The following is a 27,077-nucleotide window of genomic DNA, read 5'->3' as shown; positions in this document are numbered from 1 at the left end:
AATGCGCTGGAAGCATACATCGAGGACTCCTTGGCTGCTGGGTTTATCTGTCCTTCTGCCTCCCCTGCCGGTGTGGGGTTCTTCTTTGTGGAAAAAAAAGACAAATCCCTGACCCTGTGTATCGACTACCTGGTCCTGAATGACATCATGGTTAAAAACCATTACCTGCTGCTCATCGCCTCGCCTTTGAGCCGCTCCAGGGGGCTACTATTTTCTCAAAGTTGGACTTTCAGAACTCCTACCATCTGATGTGGGAAGGAGATGAGTGGAAGATAACCTTAAACACGGCTAGCGGGCACTACGAATACCTGGTGATGCCATTCGGACAGACCAACTCTCCTGCTGTGTTCCAGGCCCTGTTTACCTCGACGACATCCTCGCCTTTTCCCACTCAGCTCAAGAACATGTTCTCGATGTCCATGTCTCGTCTCCGCCAACCCCACCACCTGGTGCCAGCAACTTGTGTGGGTGGAATACGCCCGCAACACCCTTCCCTGCTCGGCCACTTGTCTCTCGCCTTTCAATTGTTCGCTGGGATGTCAACCCCACTCTTCCCTGATCACAAGGAAGAGGTCAGCATACCCTCGGCCCAGATGTTCATCCTTTGCTGTCGCCATACCTAAATCAATTCAAATGTATTTATATAGCCCTTCGTACATCAGCTGATATCTCAAAGTGCTGTACAGAAACCCAGCCTAAAACCCCAAACAGCCAAGCAATGCAGGTGTTAAAGCACGTTGGCTAGGAAAACCCGGGGAGCCGGGGTCCGGTCCGCTCTTCTCTAGACCACTTCCAGATATGGACGACAGGCTGACCCCCACCGGACCCCGGCTCCCCGTTATATTCTCGGGCAGAGGGTATGGCTGTCCACTCAGGATATGCCCCTCCGGGTGGAGTCCCTCAAACTTTCGCACCGTTTATCGGTCCTTTCCCCATCTCTAAGATTCTTAGCCGTCTGCTGTTTGTCTGCTGTTGCCCCGCACCTTCTGTATATATCCCACTTTTCATGTGTCCAGGATTGCACTTCTTTCTCACAGCCCTTTGTCTCCTATTTCAAGTGACCCAACTATACTGATGTTCAATTGATTTGTTCTGTAAAGAGTTGGACATTAACAGTAGTACTCCAAAGTCAAAGACTCCAAAGTCTCTCTCTCTTTCTCATCCTCTCTCCCCCATCCCTTTTCTCTTCCTCTACTTCTCCCTCCTCTAGCTATGGAAGACTGATGCAGTGTGGAGAGGACCGGAGGACAGATCTAATAATGCTGTAAAACAACCTATTTCCCACCTTTCTGGTGTATCTGACATTAAAACATCTATTTTTTTTTTACCCTGGGCCTCATGGCATAATGGGAGCAGCGGTTCTTTTCCTCTGCCTTTTAATTTGTGCTTCTTAACAGGCAGTTCAGTGTGCCAGGCTATGGAGAATGCCAGCTAGTGAGCTCTGAAGTCCTTCCGCCCTTCATCTCTGCAGACCCAGAACTGCGACCTGTGTGGTCTCCCCAGAGATGAGTAATGCCAAGCTGGCCGGACACACTGCTTGCTGCATCCCAAATGAGGGCATGGCCATTCAGTCAGCCACACCTGTTCCTTTCTCCTTCCTGTGCTAGCTGGCTACACCTCTTGGGTTTCCCTCTGCTTCAAAATAAGGGCCTCACTTCACTCACACTGTCTTTCGTATGCAGTCAGATGACGTTCATCCTCAATCTTCTCATTTTACAAAACACTCTTTCTCTACCATATTCCAAGCTCTCGATCTTTAAAGTACTTCATTATATTGTAAATAGTTTATCCATTGTGTATTATTGTGCTCATAAATGTTCTATAGATGCTGTGCTGATTGTACTTTGAGAGTTAAAAAGCATCAATATCAACAAACTCTTGTCTGGACACAGTTTACAGTGCCTTCGGAAAGTATTCAGACCCCTTCACTTTTTCCACATTATGTTAAGTTACAGACTTGGTCTAAAATTGAATAAATTGTTTTTGTTTCTCATCAATCTACACACAATACCCCATAAAACCAAAGCAATAACAGGTTTTTATAATTTTTTGCTATTAAAATAAATAAATAAACTGAAATATTACATTTGCATAAGTATTCAGACCCTTTCCCCAGGCAACTACATCCTCGAGTCTTCTTGGGTACGAAGCAAGCTTGGCACACCTGGACCTTCAGAGACTTGTCCCATAGCCACTCCTGCGTTGTCTTAGATGTGTGCTTAGGGTCATCAAGGATCTCTCTGTACTTTTCTCCATTAATCTTTCCCTCGATCCTGACCTGTCTCCCAGTCCCTGCTCCTGAAAAATATCCCCACAGCATGATGCTGCCACCACCATGTTTCACCATAGGGATGGTATTGGCCAGGTGATGAGTGGTGCCTGGTTTCCTCCCCACATGACACCAGGCATTCAAGCCAAATAGTTCATCAGTTCTTGGTTTCATCAGGCCAGAAAATCTTGTTTCTCATGGTCTGAAAGTCCTTTAGGTGCCTTTTGGAAAACTCCCAAGAGGGCTGTCATATGTGCTTTTAACTGAGGAGTGGCTTCAGCCTGGCCACTCTACTATAAAGGCCTGATTGTTGGAGTGCTGCAGAGATGGTTGTCCTTCTGGAAGGTTGTCCCATCTCCACAGAGGAACTCTGGAGCTCTGTCAGAGTGACCATTGCGTTCTTTGTCACCTTCCTGACCAAGGCTCTTCTCCCCCGATTGCTCAGTTTTGCCTGTAGGCCAGCCCTAGAAAGAGTCTTGGTGGTTCCGAACTTCTTCCATTTAAGAATGATGGAGGCCACTGTGTTCTTGGGGACCTTCAATGCTGCAGACATGTTTTGGTATCCTCCCCAGAATTGTGCCTTGACACAATCCTGTCTCAGAGCTCTACGGAAAATTCCTTTGACTTCATGGCTTAGTTTTTGCTCTGACATGCACTGTCAATTGTGGGACCTTATCTAGACAGGTGTGTGCCTTTCGAAATCATGTCTAATCAATTGAATTTACCACAGGTGGACTCCAAGTTGTAGAAATATCTATAGAATGATCAATGGAAACAGGTTGTACCCAATCTCAATTGGTTGTACCCAATCTCAGGGCATGGTCTGAATCCAGGTATTTTGATGTACATAACCTGCAAATGTGAAAATGACTGCATTCAACCCTGTGTAGATCAGTCAATTCTTAACTTAACTTCTTGCGTGGAGCCATGCCGGATCCGGTAGCGTAATCATAGCCTCAAACTCAATACCATAACGCAACGTTAACTATTCATGAAAATCGCAAATGAAATGAAATGAATATGCTAGCTCTCAAGCTTAGCCTTTTGTTAACAACACTGTCATCTCAGATTTTCAAAAATATGCTTCTCAAGCATAGCAAATTAGCATTTGTTTAACAGTACTGATAGCTAGCGTAGCATTTAGCGTTAGCATCAGCAGGAAACATTTTCACAAAAACCAGCAAAAACATTCAAATAAATCATTTACCTTTGAAGAACTTTGGATGTTTTCAATGAGGAGACTCTCAGTTAAGACAGCAATGTTCAGTTTTTCCTGAAAGATTTTTTGTGCAGGAGAAATCGGTCCGTTTGGTGCGTCACGTTTGGCTACCAAAAAAAAACGAAAATTCAGTTATCCAAACGCCAAACTTTTTTCCAAATTAACTCCATAATATCGACTGAAACATGGCAAACGTTGTTTAGAACCAATCCTCAAGGTGTTTTTCACATATCTCTTCAATGATGCACACTTCCAGGAACGATACTTCTCTGTCTGTATCGCATGGTAAAATTATTGCCACTGAGAATTACGCACCAACGTAGACAAAGGACACCGGACGGGCCCCTGGCAAACGTAGTCTCTTATGGCCAATCTTCCAATGATATGCCTACAAATACGTCACAATGCTGCAGACATCTTGGACAAACGGCAGAGCGCATAAACTCGTTCACAGCATATTCACAGCCATATAAGGAGACAATGGAAAACAGAGCCTCAAAAATCCTGCTCATTTCCTGTTTGAAGTTGCATCTTGGTTTCGCCTGTAAGATCAGTTCTGGGGCACCCACAGATAATATCTTTGCAGTTTTGAAAACGTCGGAGTGTTTTCTTTCCAAAGCTGGCAATTATATGCATAGTCGAGCATCTTTTTGTGACAAAATATTGCGCTTAAACGGGCACGTTTTTTTATCCAATAATGAAATATAGCGCCCCTTCAACTGGTTAAAGACTTAAAACTCAGGATTCTGTAAGAGGCTACCTCAGTCAAGACATGTGATTACCTATAGCTTCCTGTGCCAACCGGAAGTGCCTTTAATTGGGTCACACTGTCTGTTTTGAAGGGTTAGAAAAGTCACAGCTCTCCAAAACTTCATATGTGTGACTAGGTAACCCTCCTGAACTGTAAATCAGTCATTTCTCCCAACAGATCTCAAAGAAAAGCTCCCTCACACACACATACAGGAAGGATGGAGTGACAAAGTGCGGTGCTTAAAGACACAGAGAGCAGGCAATGGCATTACCATAATCCCTAGGCCGTGCCGAGTTCAACGAGATATCCCGCTTGACCGTAGCTCGCTCGGTCTAAGCGCAGCGACCATGAGAATAGTAGGCCCAAAATGAAGCCTGCCCCACAACGTCATTTGCTTTTGGGTGACAGTGAGAGAACCGTTAGGGTGAGAAGCACAATTCGACCTCAGGTACGTTCCTAAGGTCCTCCCGATCCGTGCAAGCCTAACCTTGACCGTGTGGCATTAACCCTTAATAGTTCAAATAAGGTGTTTACTTCAAAGAGTTTGCATTGACTTCTCTCCCCATAGGAATACATTGCTTGCACCCCGAAATTCAACCTGGGTTATGAATGTCGTATGAACCTGTCTTCGGTAACAGTCAATCAGGCCACTATGAGGTCTACCTGTGTTGATTCTGTGTTGATTCTAAGCTTCCTGGACCAACCGGAAGTGGTTAAAATCGCCCTAAAAGTGTTTATCCATAACCCTGCCTGCAGTTTGATAGACATAGTGCATTCAACCCTGTGTAAATCAGTCAATTCTTAACGTATAGACTTAAAACTCAGGATTCTGTAAAAGCATACCCCAATGAGGATGTGTGTTGACTTATAGGTTCCTGTGCCAACCGGAAGTGCCATAATTGGTGTCTCAGGGGCTGTTTCGAGGGGTTCAAAAAGTCAGATCTTTCCAAAACTTCATATATGTGATTAGGCAACCCCCATGAACTGTAAATCAGTAATTTTTCCCATAAAATTTCAAAGGAAAACTAAATCACACACACACAGCTTGGAAGGAGGGACCCATTGGGGTGCTTAGAGACATACACTGCCTGCATTAGTTAACCTTGTTGGAACTTTTAAAGAACTGTCAGACCTAGAGTTCCGAAACTTTAGAATCCTGTTCTAGACCTCAGGTCGATAGTGCGTGGTGAGTTAGGTGGCTCTAGAAGGTTCTCGGGCCGAGAAACAGCCTCGTACATTTGCAATGACTTCAATTAATTTTTGCATCACGAAAATGACAACATTTAGAAATGTCCCAGAGTCGCAAGACTAGGTGCATTGCGACCGTCTCGGCCCATATAGACAGACCCCAACGTTTCTGTCCGATAAGCTCACTCAAGGACCCCGTAGCAAGTCATGGAAAAAAGTGGATTTTCAGCACCAATTAGGGTTTTGCTCGGACACCAAATGACCTGTCGAGCAGAAACTTGGGATTCGGTGTCGCCTCAGCTAGGCCTACACATAACATAAGAAATGGACCCGCAGCTAGAACGTAACTGCGTGTTTTATGTTTTTTTTATGGTTTGAACCCGAAGGCGTTGTGAATTTTGGGCCAGCTCTGAAGTATGTGATAGTTGTCTACTAAACGAGTTGGAAAAAGTAGGTTTGGTGTCAGTTTGTATCAGTTTGGTGTCAGAATGATATCTAATTGACTGATGGACGGTGACTCTTGTCCATTTGCAATATGTTTAAACAGTGAGGTACCATCACCAAAATGACATTCTGAAATCAACCCTAACGAGCGATTGAGATGAACCAGAATCACTGCCCAGCCATCCCGAGTTCATCGGGCCAGTCAATTTCGCATTCCTGCAGGATTTTTATAGCATGACAAATTCGTGATGGTAAATGCCCATTGAACCATATTGCAAATGCACAGTGACTTAGCAAAAGTGAGAAAACATAAACAAATGGACATAATGAAATCAACACAACGAGCGATGGAGAAGACCCACTATCAATGCCCGGCCATCCTGTGTTCATCAGGCCAGTCAATGTTGCATTTCTGCAGGATTTTTGATCATGACAAATTCGTGATGGTAAATGCCCATTGAACCATATTGCAAATGCACGTGCACTTGCAATATGATTCAACAGTGAAAAAACATCACCAAATGGACATGATGAAATCAACACAACGAGTGATGGAAAGGAACAACTATCACTGCCCGGCCATCCTGTGTTCCCATAGCGGGCATTAATATCAGAATGACCGGTAAATGCATTTACAACCATATTTTTATTTTTGGGTTACCAGGTGCCTATTTTCAATCACCAGTTGCATAACAATGCGTATCCATCAGAATATTTTAAACAGTCCATAAAGCACTCAGGGCGGCCCCCACGGATAGAGGGCCGTAGTAGGGTGCTCACATAGCGGGCATTAATATCAGACTGACCGGTAAATGCATTTACAACCATATTTTTTGGGGGGGTTACCAGGTGCCTAGTTTCAATCACCAGTTGCACAACAATGCACGTGCATTTGCAATATGATTCTATAGTGAAAAAACATCACCAAATGGACATGATGAAATCAACACAACGAGTGATGGAAAGGAACAACTATCACTGCCCGGCCATCCCGAGTTCATCAGGCCAGTAAATTTTGCATTTCTGCAGGATTTTTGAGCATGCCAAATTCGTGATGGTAAATGCCCATTGAAACATATTGCAAATGCACGTGCATTTGCAATATGATTCTATAGTGAAAAAAACATCACCAAATGGACATGATGAAATCAACACAATGACTGATGGAAAGGAACAACTATCACTGCCCGGCCATCCCGAGTTCATCAGGCCAGTCAATTTTGCATTTCTGCAGGATTTTTGAGCATGTCAAATTTCTTATGGCATTTGGCCCCCAAAAAAGTGACTTTTGACTTCCTATGAAATCATATTGCAAATGGACAAATCATATTCCTTATGCACAAGTAAAAAGTAAAAAAATATGATAATAAAATTTTACAAAAGCATATTCATACAGTTCTTACACATGATTAATTGACATAAAATCGAAACAATTTCGAAAAACGGTCCAGAAAGCACTTTTTTACGAGGGTGATACGTTTTTTTTTTAAAGTTCACATTTTCGACTTTTGACTTCCTATGAAATCATATTGTAAATGGACAAAACATATGCCTTTATGTACAAGTAAAAAAAAAAATATGTTGATACAGTTCTTATACATGTGTAATTGACACAAAAATCGAAAGAATTTTGAAAAACGGTCCAGAAAGCACTTTTTTAGGGGTGTGTGAAGTTTTTTATAAAATTTTGCTATTTTTGACTTTTGACTTCCTATGAAATCATATTGCAAATGGACAAAACATATGCCTTATGCGCAAGTAATGAAAAAAAAAATTATGATAATAAAATTGGACAAAATTATATTCATACAGTTCTTACACATGTGTAATTGACAAAAAAATCGAAAGAATTTCAAAAAACGGTCCAGAAAGCACTTTTTTAAGGGGTGATAAGTTTTTGACAAAAAAATCATTTTTTCAAAATTTTGCTTTTGGATGTTGACTTGGGTTACATTTCCAATATGAAAAACCAAGGTGGAGTGCACTCGCCACCTGTTGGATTTTTAAAGTGTTACAACTGGCATTTGCCATATGGCATTTGCAATCAACTTTGCATGAATCAACGCCGAATTGGGTGGTATTGGACATCGTGTATATGGTTTGTCCAATGCCAATGACTTCCCATTCATTTTTGTCCATTTCAGGGGGGTAATTCCCTTACATTATGAAAATTATTTCATGGCTATTCTTTCAAAATAATATTTATTTATTTATTGTAAGACACATTGATGCAATCAGTCAATGGTGCCACCTGTCAATGATTTTAGAGGGCAGAATAATTATGACTTAAGTGGTTTCTCTTTCCAGATCTGTCTACACTTGTAAGATATCCAGATACAATGTGTGTCTAACTACCTCCGGAATTGGGCAGGATGATTTGATCCCAATCAGATCATAATGTGTATTTTGATTGTCTTCGCCTGTCAAAAAATGTGGGTGCAGTCAAAATGTGGACAAGATCAGGACAACGGACACAAGGTAGAACCAGGTATAAACGGGGCTAGAGATGCTTATACCGCATAGGGAGACTGTCCTGCACTGACCTCTCACATCACCCTCCAACTTAATTATGAGTGAAAAAAAAATATTCCAGGCTGTTGTTGTTAATATCCTTCCCTGTCTGTATCTGGACCTCCAGGCATTGGGGATCCTCTATCTGCATTGGGGATTCCAGTGGCATGCTACTGTACAGGCCATGCCCACGAATCCACACACATCCAAAGATGAACTGTTTAATATTTGATTTCTGTACAGGTTACACTTATCGGCAGAGGGGGAACTTTTTGTAAAAATGCCTTCAGAGACTCGTCAGACAGGATTGGAGCAGAATAAATCATATGTTTTTCCTCCCTTGCTATCACCCTACCCTTGCCTCTCTCTCTCCATCCATCTCCCTCTCATAGCAGGTGAGGGGAAGGTCACATTTGGAGGAATGGGGAGCTTCTGTTCTGACAGCTGGTGGGAGGTCTGGGGAGCTGGCTGCAGATCTGGGTCTCTCCCCCATGCTCCCCCCTGGTCCCTGCCCTCTCATTGTCTGTCAGTGGTGCCGCACAGCTCCAGGTGACAGTCGCAACCTGCTTTGAGGTGGTGTGTTTAGATGTTATGTCACTCACTGCATATGCAGATAATTTACATCTGTCTCAGCATAGATCTGCCAATCTATAGCATTAATATAACATGGTAATTTATTATCCAAATGCATGGTTAATTGACACTTTCATTTTAATAAAGGATGCTAAACTCAATGTGTATTTGCATTGTGAGGATGGCTTGTTGTGGACATGGCTCTTCTGTCGCCTGGTGTGATAGTTTGAGCCTTCTGTGACAGAACATCCCAGAGTTTGTATGTATGTACGACTACAGCATGATATGGAGACAACGAACACTATCCCACTCTACAGTGCACTTGACACATGTCTTCACGGATACAAATACAGACGGTTATGGCCAAATGAGTGCAAGTGTTACACACACACACAAGAGTAATGACACCTTAATCACTGACCTCCTGTAAAGGAAGCCTTTGTTTGTTGACATCCACCATCAAATCAAATGTATTTATAAAGCACTTTTTACATCCGCAGATGTCACAAAGTGCTATACATAAACCCAGCCTAACAGCAAGCAATGCGGATGTAGAAGCATGGTGGCTAGGAAAAGGCAGGAACCTAGGAAGAAACCTAGAGAGGAACCAGGCTCTAAGGTGTGGTCAGTCCTCTTCTGGCTGTGCCAGGTGGAGATTATAAGAGTACATGGCCGTGAAGGCCAGATTGCTCTTCAAGATGTTCAAAAGTTCATAGATGACCAGCAGGGTAAATAATAATCAGAGTGATTGTAGAAGCTGCAACAGGCCACAGGGGTAAATGTCAGTTTGCTTTGCCAAGCATAGCCATCGGTCCAATAATAGAATGACATTCAGTGTGACAACAATTTAGTAAGAGGAATACATCCAGTACCTTGAATGTAAGGGGTGCGTACTGGCGGGGGGAGGTCAGGCGCAGGAGAGAAAAAACTGGGTTACTGGTAACAGAGCAGTTACATAAAACTGCCGGCATCCAGAAACAAACAATCAATGGGTACAAAACCCGTCGCACACCAGATAAACGTACACATGCACTACAATAAACAATTCCAGACAAGGACATGGGGGGGAACAGAGGGTTAAATACACAACATGTAATGAGGGAATTGAAACCAGGTGTGTGGGAAGACAAGACAAAACAAATGGAAAATGAAAAGTGGATCGATGATGGCTAGAAGACCGGCGACGCCGTGCGCCGCCCGAACAAGGAGAGGAACCGACTTCGGCAGAAGTCGTGACATTGAACTAGTAAATGGAATAACCGGACATCATTGATTGTTTCTTTTTCCCATTTCTGCACTTGTCAGCTCGCTTTAATAGGCATACAATAAGAGCGCTGCAGATTAAATGCACACAGACAAATGAGCTGTGATCAGACTAGACAAACACAGCCAGTCATGTCAGCCGACAGTAGGAGTGAGGGTTAAGATGTCTGCATGCCTCCCATCTGAAACGGTAAAAAATCATTTGCGTGTATATTATGACATTTTGTGACATTTTTGTTCCTTTTGGTCTTCGGCAAGGTTTTTTTTTCGGCTGTTCGTGCACACAAATGTTTTTCTTGAGTCAAGCCGAAGTTCAGTAGCTGAAGTCTATGCCCCTTAGTCATTGATTAGTCAACAGTAGGGATTCTTCAATTAAGTGTTTGTTGTCATTCAACGAGAGACCACTCGTTTTCATGCAGATTTGTTTCATGCAGAAATACTGCACCAAACATCTTACAGTAGGTCGATGTAAAATTGTCCAAGTAAGACCGAAATCTAAACTAATTGCAGATTTCTTTAGTTATAATCTATATTTTAGGAAGTGTACTGTTCACTGTGTCCAAGAGGGACAAACAGTAACATTGCAGTTTTTAAACGTTTTTCAAGCGAAATTCTAAAGGGAGTATGCAAGGCACAGACGTTCACATCAACTTGCCGAGTTCTGCTAGGAGCAAACCTAGTATGTGGGCGCCTTTAGGGTCAGGGCCAATCTCTTTCTTTCACAGAAACACACACACACATGCACGCACCCATGCAAGCATTAACAATCTCAATCACACGCAAGCATACACACTGGCTGGCTGGCGGGCTATGCTGTGAATGATGGGATAAAAGTGTCCGAGAGCATCACTGGATGAGACAGGCCTATGCTCAAAATGCTGATTAGTTGCTTTGTCTGATATGACTCTACAGTATCAAGCAGATTGTCATAAAATAACTGTGTCAGGAGAGGTAGACTAGTAGTTGTGTGACTGCAGTGGAATTCAAATAGAAGAGTGTAGGAAAAAATAAATGGACGGAGTTTGGAGGGAGGGTGAGTGAGTGAGGGGAGAGGTAAAAAAGTAGTCTTTTAAGACAGATTCAGTGAGAGACAGTCTTCTCACTGTCTGACGATGCATCATCACACTGCAGCCATGCACCATTAATGTTGAAACTACTGTGGGATTCAACAAATTGCTTTAGAAAAAAAATGACTCCATCTGTATTAGGAAAGCCTTCTTGTCTGCTTTGTCCCTGAAATTCATCTTCACATCTTCAGTTGGGTCAGCCACATGCAGAGGGTGTCACTGGCTTTTTGAATTGTAACATCACTAACTTTGCATTTCCTATCATTGTGATGTTGATGATGATGATCATGGTTACGATTTGAACTTAAAGCCCTGCTTTAACCCAGAAGGTGAATCTGGGTTAAAGCAGCTAGCTCAGTACAGAGCCTCTCTAGCTGATATTGGAAAGCACACCTCTGTGTCTCTGTCCTACTGAGAGAGTGAAACACTCCATCTGTTTCCCACTGTGAGCTTGAGCCTACACCACCTGCCTAATTTCCAATTACCAACTCTGTCAAATAACCATCATCACATCAAGAGATTTTCAACTTACTGGACCTTACAGCATTGGTGAGTCAGATAGTGCAGCTATGTAGAAATGACAAAAATAACAAATACATTTACATTTCAACAAAGCAGGACTCTAACGGCCTCAAATTGCCTCCTCAGCAGCTGCTGTTGATTAAACACGTTTTGAGGACCTGCAGAGCTTTTTGGCTTCGTTGCCTCCTGTTTCCCCTGGCTCCAGGTTTTGACTACATTGTATAGCTGATGTCAGAATTTTCATTTTGTAGCAGGTTAGGAGAATTTGCACAGCAGGTTAAGGTTAGGGTGAGCTAAAATGTAAACATTTTATCCAAATAGTACTGTCTTTTCTCCACCTCCAGCCTATTAGCTTTTCTTGGCACTCAGGCCGTGTGTTGTTTGGATCCTGGCTGGGAGAGATTGTTTGCAGCCCTTCAGATGCTTCTCGCTCAGTTCCAGAGGGAGGAAAAAGTAATTCCATGCTTGGGCCACAGAGAATCCATCTCTGTCAGTTCCGCTGCTTGGTGCCCTCAAATCAGTGTGTCCCCCCTCAACCCTTTCTGTCCTGTGATAGGGGGGCCGACAGCACAGACCGGCCACGGAAGTGAATTGAGGAGGCGTTATGTTTTTTTTATCAAAATGCGTTTTGGGGCAGAAATGCCTTCTTGAACATGTGAACTTTCATGTGCCTTAATATCAAACTTTGAATGCCATCTGTAAATACGAATACAATTGTTCAATTATGAGCCTTATTGGTTAAGCCACAGAAAAAGGGAGCAACCTTCCCACTAGCCATGATTGTCTGAGATAATGAGTGGGAAGGACATGCCAAAAGAGGAGTTCAGATTGGTCTGCCATAGAAGCTCGTCAGTCTATGTTGGCAATCCCGTCGAACGCTGCTTTAAAAAAAATATATTGTGTAGTGGAGCTGTAGAAGTGTGGCTCCCCACTTTCTGGAGGATCAAGTTTTGAGTATGATAGCTAAAGAGATGGATGAAACACCTTTCTCTGGATTTCATCTTCAAACTAAGGGCAGCGTTAGCTAGCTAACGTTACATTTTCAGATATTACTCGTTTTCCAATTTTGACAGAAAGTGGTTTAATTTCAAGCTAACGTTAGCTGGCTGGATTTCTAGCTGATGTTATTATTTGATTTCCCAGAGCCGTTTGCTGTTCTAGTTAGAGCCTAATGTTAGCTAGCTAACATTGACCATGGTTGGTTGGCTCCCAGCACTATGAGATTGTTGGCACTATTCATTGTTGTTTGACTAGCTAACGTTATGTGACGTGCGTGAACTTACACTTTGTTTACCATTGCTTACCTAGCTAGCAAGCTATATGTCTTAAGTGAAAGTGTACTGCTAGCTAACGTTAGCTGGCTGGCACCCTAGCTGACATTAATATTCATTTCCCAGAGCTGTGTGCTGTTCTAGTTAGAGCCTAATGTCAGCTAGCTAACATTGAACGTGGTTGGTTAGCTCCCAGCACTGTGGCATTGTTGGCACTGTTTATTGTTTCACTAACAACGTTGGCTGGCTGGCTCGTTAGCTAACGATATTCAACACCTGTTGAATATGGCCGGTTTCAGTAAACGTCTGCAGAAAAGCGTAATGAAATTGTTGGCAGCAGAGCTGGTTAGGGTGTTTTCATGTTATCCAGAGGTAAACAAATCATTGGCCAGTGTCAAGTGTGTGTTTCGAGAGCAAAACGAGACGGCTGGGGCTGAAGCTTAGGGTGAGGGTTTGAACGATGCTGAATAAGTGTAGACAAAGATGAGCTCTTCACAAGATAGTAAAACATTCAAAAGCTATTTTCTCAAAAGTGAGTTTACAAGTTGATCAACTTTCAAAGCAGAATTACTTTCCCATTGTTCCTCAAATACAATGTATGATAGTTTCTACTTTTATATAATGTAAAAAACACCATTTCAAATGTTGCTACATACAGTTGAATTCGGAAGTTTGCATACATATAGGTTGTAGTCAATAAAACTTGTTGTTCCACCACTCCGCAAATTTCTTGTTAAGAAACTATAGTTTTGTCAAGTCGGTTTGTCAAGCTACTTTGTGCATGATACAAGTCATTTTTCCCAAAATTGTTTACAGACAGATTATTTCACTTCTAATTCACTGTATCACATTTCCAGTGGGTCGGAGGTTTACATACACTAAGTTTACTGTGCCTTTAAACAGCTTGGAAAATTCCAGAAAATATGTCATGGCTTTAGAACCTTCTGACAGGCTAATTGACATTATTTGAGTCAATCGGAGGTGTACCTGTGGATGTATTTCAAGGCCTACCTTCAAACCCAGTGCCGCTTTGCTTGACAAGAATAAACACCATGGGACCACACAGCCTTCATACCGCTCAGGAAGGAGACGCGTTCTGTATGCGTTTGGTACAGTGTCCACCAAATGCCTTGTTTTCTAATCACATCTGGATGGATCCATAATGAATTACTATAGGAATAAATATAACTGAATTACAGAAATATTTAAATAAAGTAGGCTAATGAAGGCAACAAATTGTTGCTTACTGGAACACCCAGAGTCATCCAATTGTTATAGGAGGATTTGAAGCAATAGCCTACCCACCTGTGGTCGACTATTTCAGAACTGTTTCACGCTGCTCTGAGACAAGCTTGGGGACTGGTCTTGATAAATCAATGAGGTTTTTATTTTCACTGAATCTCTGTTTAGGTATTGGTTAGCCTACAATTAGGGTGTGGAAATGTTATGATTATTTTGCTCTTCACTCGCAGTCACTACTCTCGACCGGTCATGTTGTACAGCGCCATATTTTCATAAAGGAAACCTTGAGGGTTTTGTTTTTAATTTTTCTTGTAATAGAAACACCATAATATCGATCAAATTAATCAAGCTACATTTCTTAATCAATCCCATATACTATGTTCTTACAGAAAAAGGTTTTAAATTCTCTAGTACAGTCGATTATAAAAACAGACAAATTCTTCTCAAAGATGCCCTCTGGTGGTCAAACAAGCACTAACTAGCATTAATGGCAATAATGGCTGACACTTAAATAACGTACCATAGAATTATGCAGCAGCCCGCAAGCTGTGCTGCAGTACAACACAACTTTTAAAGGAATAACCACTGTAGCATATCCTTTTCACAATTCACACTATCAATTTACCCTTGCATTACCACCTACCTCTGATGTCTGGGATCCTTCTCTGTAAGGGTGCTTATACAAATTACATTGTCTGCACCAGTTTCCCCTAGGTAGACCTCTCCCACCACATCAATTACCTGCAGATTCCAACCATTGAGCATATCAGGATGTGTATATTGTTGTGTCCTCACTGCCCACTGCAGGTCAGCACCTATAATTTCCTGTTTGGCCCTCATTTACTTCTGGGTCACTTCCTGGTTGCCCCTAATTGCTCCTAACTGGCTAGTGCTGAAGGCACTGAGATCGGCCCCGATTTCTGCATAAGTGGTTGAACACAGCTCAAAAAGTGATTAATTTGGATCTGTTTTCACTTCCAAACTATAGCTTTTGCCATGGCACCCTTCTCTTCTCACTGCCTTTGCTGTGGCAATGCTTTGCCTTCGCAGAGAACAGTGACACATAATTATAGAAAGTAATGAAGGCACGCAATGTGATTGATGGTGCTATATTGGATGGGAAAACGTTTTGGACCATTAATTGTCAAGGAGTCAAGGAAGCAGCTCAGGACTGTCAACACAGGAAATGAGTGGAATTTATCTCCTGGTGAGTGTGTCTGGGGAGAGAGGCTCAGTGTGAGGACCAGGAGAGCTCAATTGGTGTGGTTTGGTACATGGGAAGAGCAGGTTTGGTACATTTGGAGTGCAGGCTTGGTACATGGGAAGTGCAGTCGGATTACCTTTTTAGTATATAATTTACTTGAATTTTATATTTTCTGTGAATGATCATCATCACTGGCATAATTACTGCTTAGACAAGTTTCAAGTTGTATTGTCACATGCACAAGTACAGTGATATGCTTAACTTGCGAGCCCTTCCCAACAATTCTGTATTAAATATCTAAAATAGTATAACTAGAGAAATGAAACAAACTCGAGAAATAAGAAGCAAAGAAAAAGAACACAAGAGAGTGTAAGCTACATACAGGTTCAATGCCAATACCACATTTACAGTGTGCAGGGATAGTTGAGGTAGATATGTACAATACATGTAGGCAGGAATTAGTCAAAAGTGACTGGTAACAGGATTAATAGTAGTAGTAGTAGTAGTAGTAGTAGTAGTAGTAAACAATATAGCAGTGCTGAAAAGTGACTCGTAGCAGGAATATATACTGTAAGGGAATACCCCCCTGAATTGGACAAAAATGAATGGGAAGTCATTGGCATCAGACAAACCATATACACATTGTCCAATACCACCCAATTCGGCGTTAATTCATGCAAAGTGTATTGCAAATGCCATATGGCAATTGCCAGTTGTAACACTTTAAAAATCCAACAGGTGGCGAATCCGCTCCACCTTGGTTTTTCATATTGGAAATGTAACCCAAGTCAACATCCAAAAGCAACATTTTGAAAAAAAAAATTTTTGTCAAAAACTTATCACCCCTTAAAAACTGCTTTCTGGACTGTTTTTCGAAATTCTTTCGATTGTTTTGTCAATTACACATGTGTAAGAACTGTATGAATATACTTTTGTCCAATTTTATTATCATATTTTTTTTTTTTACTTGTGCATAAGGAATATGATTTGTCCATTTGCAATATGATTTCATAGGAAGTCAAAAGTCAAAGTCAAAAGTCACTTTTTTGGGGGCCAAATGCCAAAAGAAATTTGACATGCTCAAAAATCCTGCAGAAATGCAAAATTGACTGGCCTGATGAACACAGGATGGCCTGGCAGTGATAGTTGCTCCTTTCCATCGCTCGTTGTGTTGACTTCATCATGTCCATTTGGTGATGTTTTTTCACTGTTGAATCATATTACAAGTGCACGTGCATTTGCAATATGGTTCAATGGGCATTTACCATAAGAAATTTGACATGCTCAAAATCCTGCAGAAATGCAAAATTGACTGGCCTGATGATCAAATCAAATCAAATTTTATTTGTCACATACACATGGTTAGCAGATGTTAATGCGAGTGTAGCGAAATGCTTGTGCTTCTAGTTCCGACAATGCAGTAATAACCAACAAGTAATCTAACTAACAATTCCAAAACTACTGTCTTATACACAGTGTAAGGGGATAAAGAATATGTACATAAAGATATATGAATGAGTGATGGTACAGAGCAGCATATGCAAGATACAGTAGATGGTATCGAGTACAGTATATACATATGAGATGAGTATGTAAACAAAGTGGCATAGTTAAAGTGGCTAGTGATACATGTATTACATAAGGATGCAGTAGATGATATAGAGTACAGTATATACGTATGCATATGAGATGAATAATGTAGGGTATGCAACATTATATTAGGTAGCATTGTTTAAAGTGGCTAGTGATATATTTTACATCATTTCCCATCAATTCCCATTATTAAAGTGGCTGTAGTTGAGTCAGTGTCAGTGTCAGTGTGTTGGCAGCAGCCACTCAATGTTAGTGGTGGCTGTTTAACAGTCTGATTGCTAGGCTTGCACGGATCGGGAGGACCTTAGGAACGTACCTGAGGTCGAATTGTGCTTCTCACCTTAACGGTTCTCTCACTGTCACCCAAAAGCAAATGACATTGAGGGCCAGGCTTCCTTTTGCGCCTTCTTTTTTTCAAGGTCGCTGCACTCAGAGCGAGCTACGGTCAAGCGGGGCGTCTCGTTGAACTCGGCACAGTCTGGAGACTATGGTGATGCCATTTTTTGTGTTGATTTCAGAATGCCATTTTGATGATGGTCCCTCTCCGTTTAAACATATTGCAAATGTACAAAAGTCAACTAGCAAGTCAGTGTTAGATGTCATTCTGACACCAAACTGATACCAAATGACACCAAACCCACTTTTTCCAACTCATTTAGAAGCCAACTATCACATATGTCAGAGCAGGCCCACAATTCACAGCGCCTTCAGTTTAAAACATAATAAAAATGTAAAACACATAGTTATGTTCTAGCTGCGGGTCCAGGTCGGACATTATGTGTTGGCCTATGTGAGGCGACCCCGAATCCCGAGTTTCGGCTCGATAGGTCCTTCGGTGCCCGAGTAAAACCCTAATTGGTGCTGAAAATCCACTTTTTTTCCATGCCTTGCTATGGGGTCCTTGAATGAGCTATCGGACAGAAACGTTGGGGTCGGTCTCTATGGGCCGAGCCGGTTTCAATGCACCTAGTCTTGTGTTTCTGAGACTTTTCTAAATGTCGTACTTTACGTAATGGTCCAAATGAATTGAAGTCATTGCAAATGTATGAGGCTGTTTCTCGGTCCGAGAACCTTCTAGAGTCACCTAACTCACCACGCACTATCGACCTGAGGTCTAGAACAGGTTTCTAAAGTTTCGGAACTCTAGGTCTGACGGTTCTTTTTTAGCTCGAACAAAGCTAACTATTGGAGGCACTGTCTGTCTCTAAGCACCCCAATACGTCCCTCCTTCCAAGTTGTGTGTCTGTGTGATTTAGTTTTCCTTTGAAATTTTATGGAAAGAATGACTGATTTACAGTTCATGGGGGTTGCCTAATCACACATATGAAGTTTTGGACAGATCTGACTTTTTTAACCCCTCGAAACAGCCCCTGAGACACCAATTATGGCACTTCCGGTTGGCACAGGAAGCTATAAGTCAACACATATCCTCATTGGGGTATGCTTTTACGGAATCCTGAGTTTTACGTCTTTACGTTAAGAACTGACTGATTTACACAGGGTTGAATGCACTATGTCTATCAAACTGCAGGCAGGGTATGGATTTACACTTTTAGGGTGATTTTAACCACTTCCGGTTGGTCCAGGAAGCTTAGAATCGACACAGATAGACCTCATAGTGTCCTGATGGACTGTCATCGAAGACAGGTTCATAACCATAACCCACATAGGCCTCAGGTTGAATTTAGAGGAGCAGGCAATGTATTCCTATGGGGAGAGATGTCATTGTAATCTGTGAGATCAAAAACCCTGTTTTACTGTTAAGGGTTAATGCTACACGGTCAAGGTTAGGCTTGCACAGATCGGGAGGACCTTAGGAACGTACCTGAGGTCAAATTGTGCTTCTCACCCTAACGGTTCACTCACTGTCACCCAAAAGCAAATGACGTTGTGGGGCAGGCTTCATTTTGGGCCTACTTTTCTAATGGTCGCTGTGCTTAGACCGAGCGAGCTACGGTCAAGCGGGGCATCTCGTTGAACTCGGCACGGCCTAGAGAATATGGAAATGCAATTGTAGGCTTTGTGTGTCTTTAATTAAGCACCGCACTTTGTCACTCCATCCTTGCTGTGTGTGAGTTTCTGTGTGTGTGTGTGAGAGAGAGAGCTTTTCTTTGACATCTGTTGGGAGAAATGACTGACTTACAGTTTATGGGGGTTGCCTAATCACACATATGAAGTTTTGAAAAGATCTGACCTTTTTAACCCTTGGAAACTGCCACTGTGACACCATTTAACCTCTTGCCTCTACTTGGGACGCTTGCGTCCCAACTAGAGCTCTGGAAATGCAAGTTAAAACTCAAAAGTTCATTAAAATACACATGCAGGGTATCAAATTAAAGCTACACTCGTTGTGAATCCAGGCAACAAGTCAGATTTTTAAAATGCTTTTCGGCGACAGCATGAGAAGCTATTATCTGATAGCATGCACCAATACACTACAACAGAAAAGCACAGCAGGGGACGTAAACAAAATAATTAGCATTTCGGCGTTACACAAACCGCACAATAAAATAGAAAACAGTCATTACCTTTCACCATCTTCTTTGTTGGCACTCCTAGATGTCCCATAAACACTATTGGGTCTTTATTTCGATTAAATCGGGCCATATAAAGCCAAGATATCGTTATATGTAGACTGTGTGATAAACGAAAAAAACAGCGATTTCACAACGTAACGTCATTTTTTAAAATTCAAAAAGTAGACGATAAACTTTCACAAAACACTTCGAAATACGTTTGTAATGCTACTTTAGGTATTAGTAAACGTTAATAAGCGATAAAAATCATCCATAGGCGATGTAGAAATCATTAGCTGTCGTCTTGGAAAAAATTTCAGGAGAGAGCTCTTCCGGAATGATCTGGGCGGAGACCGGAGGTAAGTCGTGCCCCTCTTTCGGTTCAACCAAGAATCAAAGATGATTCAATTCACAAGACTCTAGACAACATGGAGATGCTGTGGGAGTTGAATGCTCGGTCTTATCTAATTCGGCTCACTGTTAACAATTGCTGGAAGTGGCGCAAGGATATTTATTTCCATTTTCTGTGATCAGGTTTTCCTGCGCTTTCCGATGTAACGCACGTTATGTAATAGCCACAGTCGTGATTTAACCCGTTTTAAAAACGTCCGAGGGTTTCCTATCCACACATTCTAACCATATGAACGTACTATATTCCTGGCATGAGTAGCAGGGCGCTGAAATGTTGCGCGATTTTTAACAAAATGTTCAAAAAAGTAGAGGGTCGACTGAGGTTAAGGCACAGGAAGCTATAAATAAACTCATATCCTGATTGGGTTATGCCCTTACAGAATCCTGAGTTTTAAGTCTTTACGTTAAGAACTGAGTTATTTACGGAGGGTTTAGTGAGTGTGTGTTATTTCAGAAAATCACAGAAATCTCGCAGAGCTCCGCAGCACACTTTAAAAATATTCGTATGAACACCCTGCAACTGGATCTGTAACCGTTGAAAAAAAAACACCTATCTTTGAACATCACCAATCTGTCATTGTACGATTTCTCTTAAATGACGATAGATAAATGGCTGGTTCTTTTTTTATTGACACCGGAGGCTCCTTGACTTTGACGTGAAGTGGAAAAATAATTTCTCTATTTTCATTTTGGACCTTTAATCCCAGAGAAATGGCCATAACTCAAAAACCGTTGAGGCCTAGACGCCATCTTGTTCGGGGCCAACTACCCATTATGCCAAACCTACGCTCACCAAGTTTCGGCTTCGAAATATTTTCAGTTTTCGAGATAAGGCCCCGTCGTGATTCGTGATGTTTTGTCCAATAGCAATATGATTGCTTATATAATCCTCTTGTGGGATTTTCCGGGACAGCGAAAAAATGACCAAAATTGGATTATTTTATAAAACGGAAACCGAATGTCCGACAAAGTTAATTTGATGACTTCCCGGTAGGTCCGGCCCTGCCGCTCGGCCCGACGCCGTCCGCAAATTTTACAAACGTTTTCGGACGTCTGGTAAGGGACCGTACATTTGCAATATGGACTTTCTCACTAACCATACAGCAAATGTCAAAATGTTCCCTTAAGGTATGTAAATACTTTGGTAATATACTAATGGTCTAATCAACATGTAAACAGGAGTAATATAGTGACCAGTAGCAGGATAAACAGATAGATACTAATGGTAATGGCAATCAATAATCAATGAAAGGCAATGTAATGGTAGTAATTCAATTTAAATGACACTACAGAGACAGAAACAGACCATCATGGATTAGTCGACTGGTGTGCGTGTGTCCATAGGAAAGGAAAGAGATTTACAGTATATGAATGTTTTCTTAAAGCTGTCCAGAATAAAGAATAGTTAAAGTACTGCTACGTTATAATGCTAATTTATGAGAAGCATGGAGTCTACAGAAAGTTCTTATTGGAATTGTAGAACAGTTCTCTGTCAACACACTGCTTCATGATTAAATGAAGAAGATTCTTTGGTCTTTGGAACTAAAGATTCTTCTTTGTTTTTGATATTCTATGTGAGCTCAAAGACACTTTGCTAAATAGATGAGACTGTTTCATGATCAATACACAAGAAGCTAATTCACTGAAGAGGATCTAGCTGCCAAGTGATTTTTCATTAGAGACTCTATGTTCAAAAGTCCCAGTTTAAAAAATGTTATCTATTTTGGGTATCATATATGAATAAATGCACATTACATAGAATGAATACAACGAGAGTTATATTCAAGTCAATGATTTGTGCGTTACTATTCATTCCATTTCTATGCATTTACTCCTATCGGATAGGTGAAATCCAGACAACATTTGAACAACTGGGCCCAGAGATCCATAAGTATTTCAGACATAACTTTGTTCATATGTGACCGCACGGCTCGATTCGGTCTTATGTAGCAAAATTTGAAATGGTGTTTTTTGACATTGCATAAAAGTAGAGACTCAGAGCTAGAAAATTGTATATCATACACTACAGTTGATGAACAATAGGAAAGTAATTCTCCTTTGAAATTTGATAAACTTGTAACCTCACTTTTGAGAAAATGTCCCTTGAATGTTTTGGTAAACCTACTGGAGAGCTCTTCTTAGTCTACACCCATTCAACATTGTTCACACCCAAGCCGCAGCCCCACCCATTTCTTTAAGTATTCACATGTGAGGCCATGTACTAAACAACCAAAGCTTTCAAGACTAAAGCCTGGTTTATACTACGTCTATCGACAGTTGTCTCAGTGACATAATGAACATTCTATTGTCTTTTTGACATTAAACTAGTCATTGTCATTATGAAGTATAAACACAAAAACTACAGGCTACTATGACATCAGCAGCATGGTGATCCAAAAGAGCATACGTAGTGTATTTTAACACCAATAAACCAGGCAACTAAAACCAACGTTCTAAACAATATTTTGGTTAGTTTCTAGCTTGTTAGCTAGCTAGAAAATGTTAAGTTAGCTGGATAGCTGACAATGTCTTCAATTTAGCTCATTTGTCTTCATTATTACAGAAAAATAAACTCAGAACAAGATCATTATTTACAAGTTAATGCGAGCCAATAAGAGAAAATAGACTACGGTTGTCAGTGTGAAAAAATAAAAGCATGGTATTCTACCAGAGAATTTCTTAACTTGGGCATTGTCTCATTGGCCTAACGTTATATCCTAATTTGACTTTGGTCCAGGTCATGTTCTTCACATTACCGTCTCTGGTAAACACATACTATATCAACGTTCATGTGTCACATGCACAGGATACAGAAGGTGTAGTGTAATGGATACTTGCATAGTGGAGTCTTTTGTTTAGACATGTAGCGAGCTGGCTAATCAATTAACCATAATGTTAGCTTGCTAGCTAACATTAGGCTATAACTAGCAATGTAAATGGCCCTGAGATACGAATAATATTACGACACATATCATACACGTAATTTTAGCTAACGAGCCAGCTTGCTAACAGTACACTTTAACTTGAAATGAAAATAACTTTGACAAAATTAGAAACTTATAATATCTGAAAATGTAGTTAGCTAGACTATCTTACCCATATACAGTTGTAGTTGGAAGTTTACATACACTTAGGTTGGAATCATTAAAACTAGTTTTTCAACCACTGCGCACATTTCTTGTTAACAAACTATAGTTTTGGCAAGTCGGTTAGGACATCTACTTTGTGCATGACACAAGTAATTTTTCAAACAATTGTTTACAGACAGATTATTTCACAAAAAATGTAACTATAATTGCCAGTGGGTCAGAAGTTTACATACACTAAGTTGACTGTGCCTTTAAACAGCTTGGAAAATTCCAGAAAATGTCATGGCTTCAAAAGCTTCTGATAGGCTAATTGACATAATTTGAGTCAATTGGAGGTGTACCTGTGGATGTATTTCAAGGCATACCTTCAAATTCAGTGCCTTTTGCTTGACATCATGGCTGATTTCTTTTGATTTTCCCAAAACCTCAAAAACAATTGTAGACCTCCACAAGTCTGGTTCATCCTTGGGATCAAATTCAAAATGCTTGAAGGTACCACGTTCATCTGTACAAACAATAGTACGCAAGTATAAACACCATGGGACCACGCAGCCGTCATACTGCTCAGGAAGGAGACGCGTTCTGTCTCCTAGAGATGAATGTACTTTGGTGTGAAAAGTGCAAATCAATCCCAGGACAACAGCAATGGACCCTGTGAAGATGCTGGAGGAAACAGGTACAAAAGTATCTATATCCCCAGTGAAACTAATCCTATATCGACATAACCTGAAAGGATAGTCAGCATAGAAGAAGCCACTGCTCCAAAACCGCCATTAAAAAAGCCAGACTACGGTTTGCAACTGCACATGGGGACAGAGATCATACTTTTTGGAGAAATGTGCTTTGGTCTGATGAAACAAAAATAGAATTGTTTGGCCATAATGACCATCGTTATGTTTGGAGGAAAAAGGGGGATGCTTGCAAGCCAAAGAACACCATCCCAACCGTGAAGCACGGGGGTGGCAGCATCATGTTGTGGGCGTTCTTTGCTGCAGGAGGGACTGTTGCACTTCAGAAAATAGATGACGTCATGAGGCAGGAAATTTATGTGGATATTTTGAAGCAGCATCTCAAGACATCAGTCAGGAAGTTAAAGCTTGGTTGCAAAGGGGTCTTCCAAATGGACAATGACCCCAAGCATACTTCCAAAGATGTGGCAAAATGGCTTGGTATTGGAGTGGCCATCACAAAGCCTTGACCTCAATCCTATAGAAAATTTGTTGGCAGAACTGAAAAAGGATGTGCGAGCAAGGAGGCCTACAAACCTGACTCAGTTACACCAGCTCTGTCAGGAGGAGTGGGCCAAAATCCACCCAACTTATTGTGGGAAGCTTGTGGAAGGCTACCCGAAGCATTTGACCCATTTGAATCAATTTAAAGGCAATGCTACCAAATACTAATTGAGTGTATGTAAACATCTGACCCACTGGGAATGTGATGAAAGAAATGAAAGCTGAAATAATTCATTCTCTCTACTATATTTTCTGACATTTCACATTCTTAAAATAAAGTGGTGATCCTAACTGACCTAAAACCGGGAATTTTTACTAGGATTTAATGTCAGGAATTGTGAAAAACTGAGTTTAAATGTATTTGGCTAAGGTGTATGTAAACTTCTGACTTCAACTGTACATGGACACTTCTACCTCTCTGTCATGGATGCCATGCAATCAAACGCCAGAATCTCCTTAGCTATCATACTAATTCCAGCGGGCATTCCTCTGATTTCAAAACTCGGTCCTCCAGAAAGTGGAGAGCAACATTTTTGCAGGTCTACTACGTGATATCTTTAAAAAAAGCCACATTGGAAAGGATTACTTTCACACACTGACCAGCTGATGTTATCAACAGTAACGTGCTTCTCATCTCTCGGCATGTCCAGCCCATCCTATATCTCAGCCAATCATGGCTAGTGGGAAGTTTCCAGCCTTTTTCCATAGCGAAACCAACTAGGCTCGTATTATAACCAATTTATTCGTATTTACAGATGGCATACAGGTTTGTTATTAAGGCACATTAAAGTTCTCATGATCCAGATGGAATTTTTGCCCAAAAACGCATTTAGAGTTTAATAAAAAGTTTACTTTCAAATGCCTTTCCTGTGAAGAAGTGATGCGCGACATACAGCTAGTTTCCTGAAATGAGTCACATATTGCTTTTTCTTGTTCTGAATTCAGACAAATCTAGAAAGAGATTCTTACCATAGCAAATACGCATTGTTTGTGGCTTTTCTGCAATTGGATATTCAAGCCGAGCACAAACATCTCTCTGAACAGAGGCATTTTCACCGCTGCAAGATGAAAGATGATGTTGAAGTATGTCTTATGTTTCCATAGCAGTCCTATGACTGAGCATCGAAGGCCAAGTGGAGGGGGGGGATCTATGCTTGCTGACAGGATACGTACAACAAATCAAAGCTGTCCCATTTCGTAGAAACTATACAAGTATGGATCCTTTTATACTGATGTTGTCCGGAAGACAGCGGAAAAACATTACTGCTTTCGTTGTAGACATGATGAGAGAGTCTTTGAAAGAGTACTAATTGCGCCCTTGAAAACAGTAGCAAAGGAGGCCTTTTCTGGCTCATAACCTGGGTAAGCTCTTCTCTAGACCCAACGAGAGCGAGAGAGACTGACTGTGCACTTCTGCTCCAGCCAATAAATAAAGACAGTGGTGAAGAAGTGTTTTTCCTGCTACAGTACTTATGTTATTATAGAGTCGAGACCATACTAAGCCATTTGGTGACCTATGTGTGTATTTTGTTTTTATTAAGGATCCCACTTTTCACAACACATTGTGCTCCCTCAGGCCATTACTCTACTATCACATACTGTATCTAATAATACAAAATCCATGTGTGTGTAGAGTGCATCTTATCATTTGTATGTGTAAGTCTGTGCCTGTGTCTCTACACAGTCCCCGATTTTCATCTGTTTTTAAATCTGATTCTACTGCTTGCATCAGTTACCTGATGTGGAATAGAGGTCCATGTAGCCATGGCTCTACATAGTACTGTGCACCTCCCATAGTCTGTTCTTGATTTGGGGATTGTGAAGAGACCTCTGGTCTTGTGGGGTATGTATGGGTGTCCGAGCTGTGTGCTATTATTTTAAACAGACACCTCACCGCATTCATCATGTCAACACTTCTTGCTGTCACAACGTGGCCCTTTTTGGGTGTATATCATGGCTCCCCCCACTCTCACTCGCTCTCCCACATCAGGTTGTACAACTGTCATAAATACCTGGTAGAAACTGCCATGCAGTATTGAGGGAGAGAGTCTATGGAGAACAAATCCCCAAAATGGGAGAATTAAACCATTTTTTTCTGAGAATGTGGGAATGGTCCGTGGACACTTACGGGACAGTCATGTTGAGTGTGTTTCATTTGGTGATCTCACGAAGGACAGGAAACATACATAACTGTATATCTTAAAGTGTACATTTCCCAACTGTCAGGTTTACGTCTGAATAAGAACAATCCTAAATTTATTTTTGATACTGTCGCAAAGCTAACTAAAAAGCAGCATTCCCCAAGTGAGGATGGCTTTCACTTCAGCAGTAATAAATTAATGAACTTCTTTGAGGAAAAGATCATGATCATTAGAAAGAAAATTCCGGACTCTTTAAATCTGCGTATTCCTTCAAAGCTCAATTGTCCTGAGTCTGCACAACTCTGCCAGGACCTAAAAATTAAATCAAATGTTATTCGTCACATACACATGGTTAGCAGATGTCAATGCGAGTGTAGCGAAATGCTTGTGCTTCATTTTGCACGCCCAATTTTTCAGTTTTTGATTTGTTAAAAAAGTTTGAAATATCCAATAAATGTCGTTCCACTTCATGATTGTGTCCCACTTGTTGTTGATTCTTCACAAAAAATACAGTTTTATATCATTATGTTTGAAGCCTGAAATGTGGCAAAAGGTCGCAAAGTTCAAGGGG

Source organism: Oncorhynchus nerka, linkage group LG3, assembly GCF_034236695.1.
Source record: "Oncorhynchus nerka isolate Pitt River linkage group LG3, Oner_Uvic_2.0, whole genome shotgun sequence".
Lineage (NCBI taxonomy): Eukaryota > Metazoa > Chordata > Actinopteri > Salmoniformes > Salmonidae > Oncorhynchus > Oncorhynchus nerka.
The sequence above is the reverse complement of the archived record's forward strand: the minus strand, read 5'-3'. Positions refer to the sequence as shown.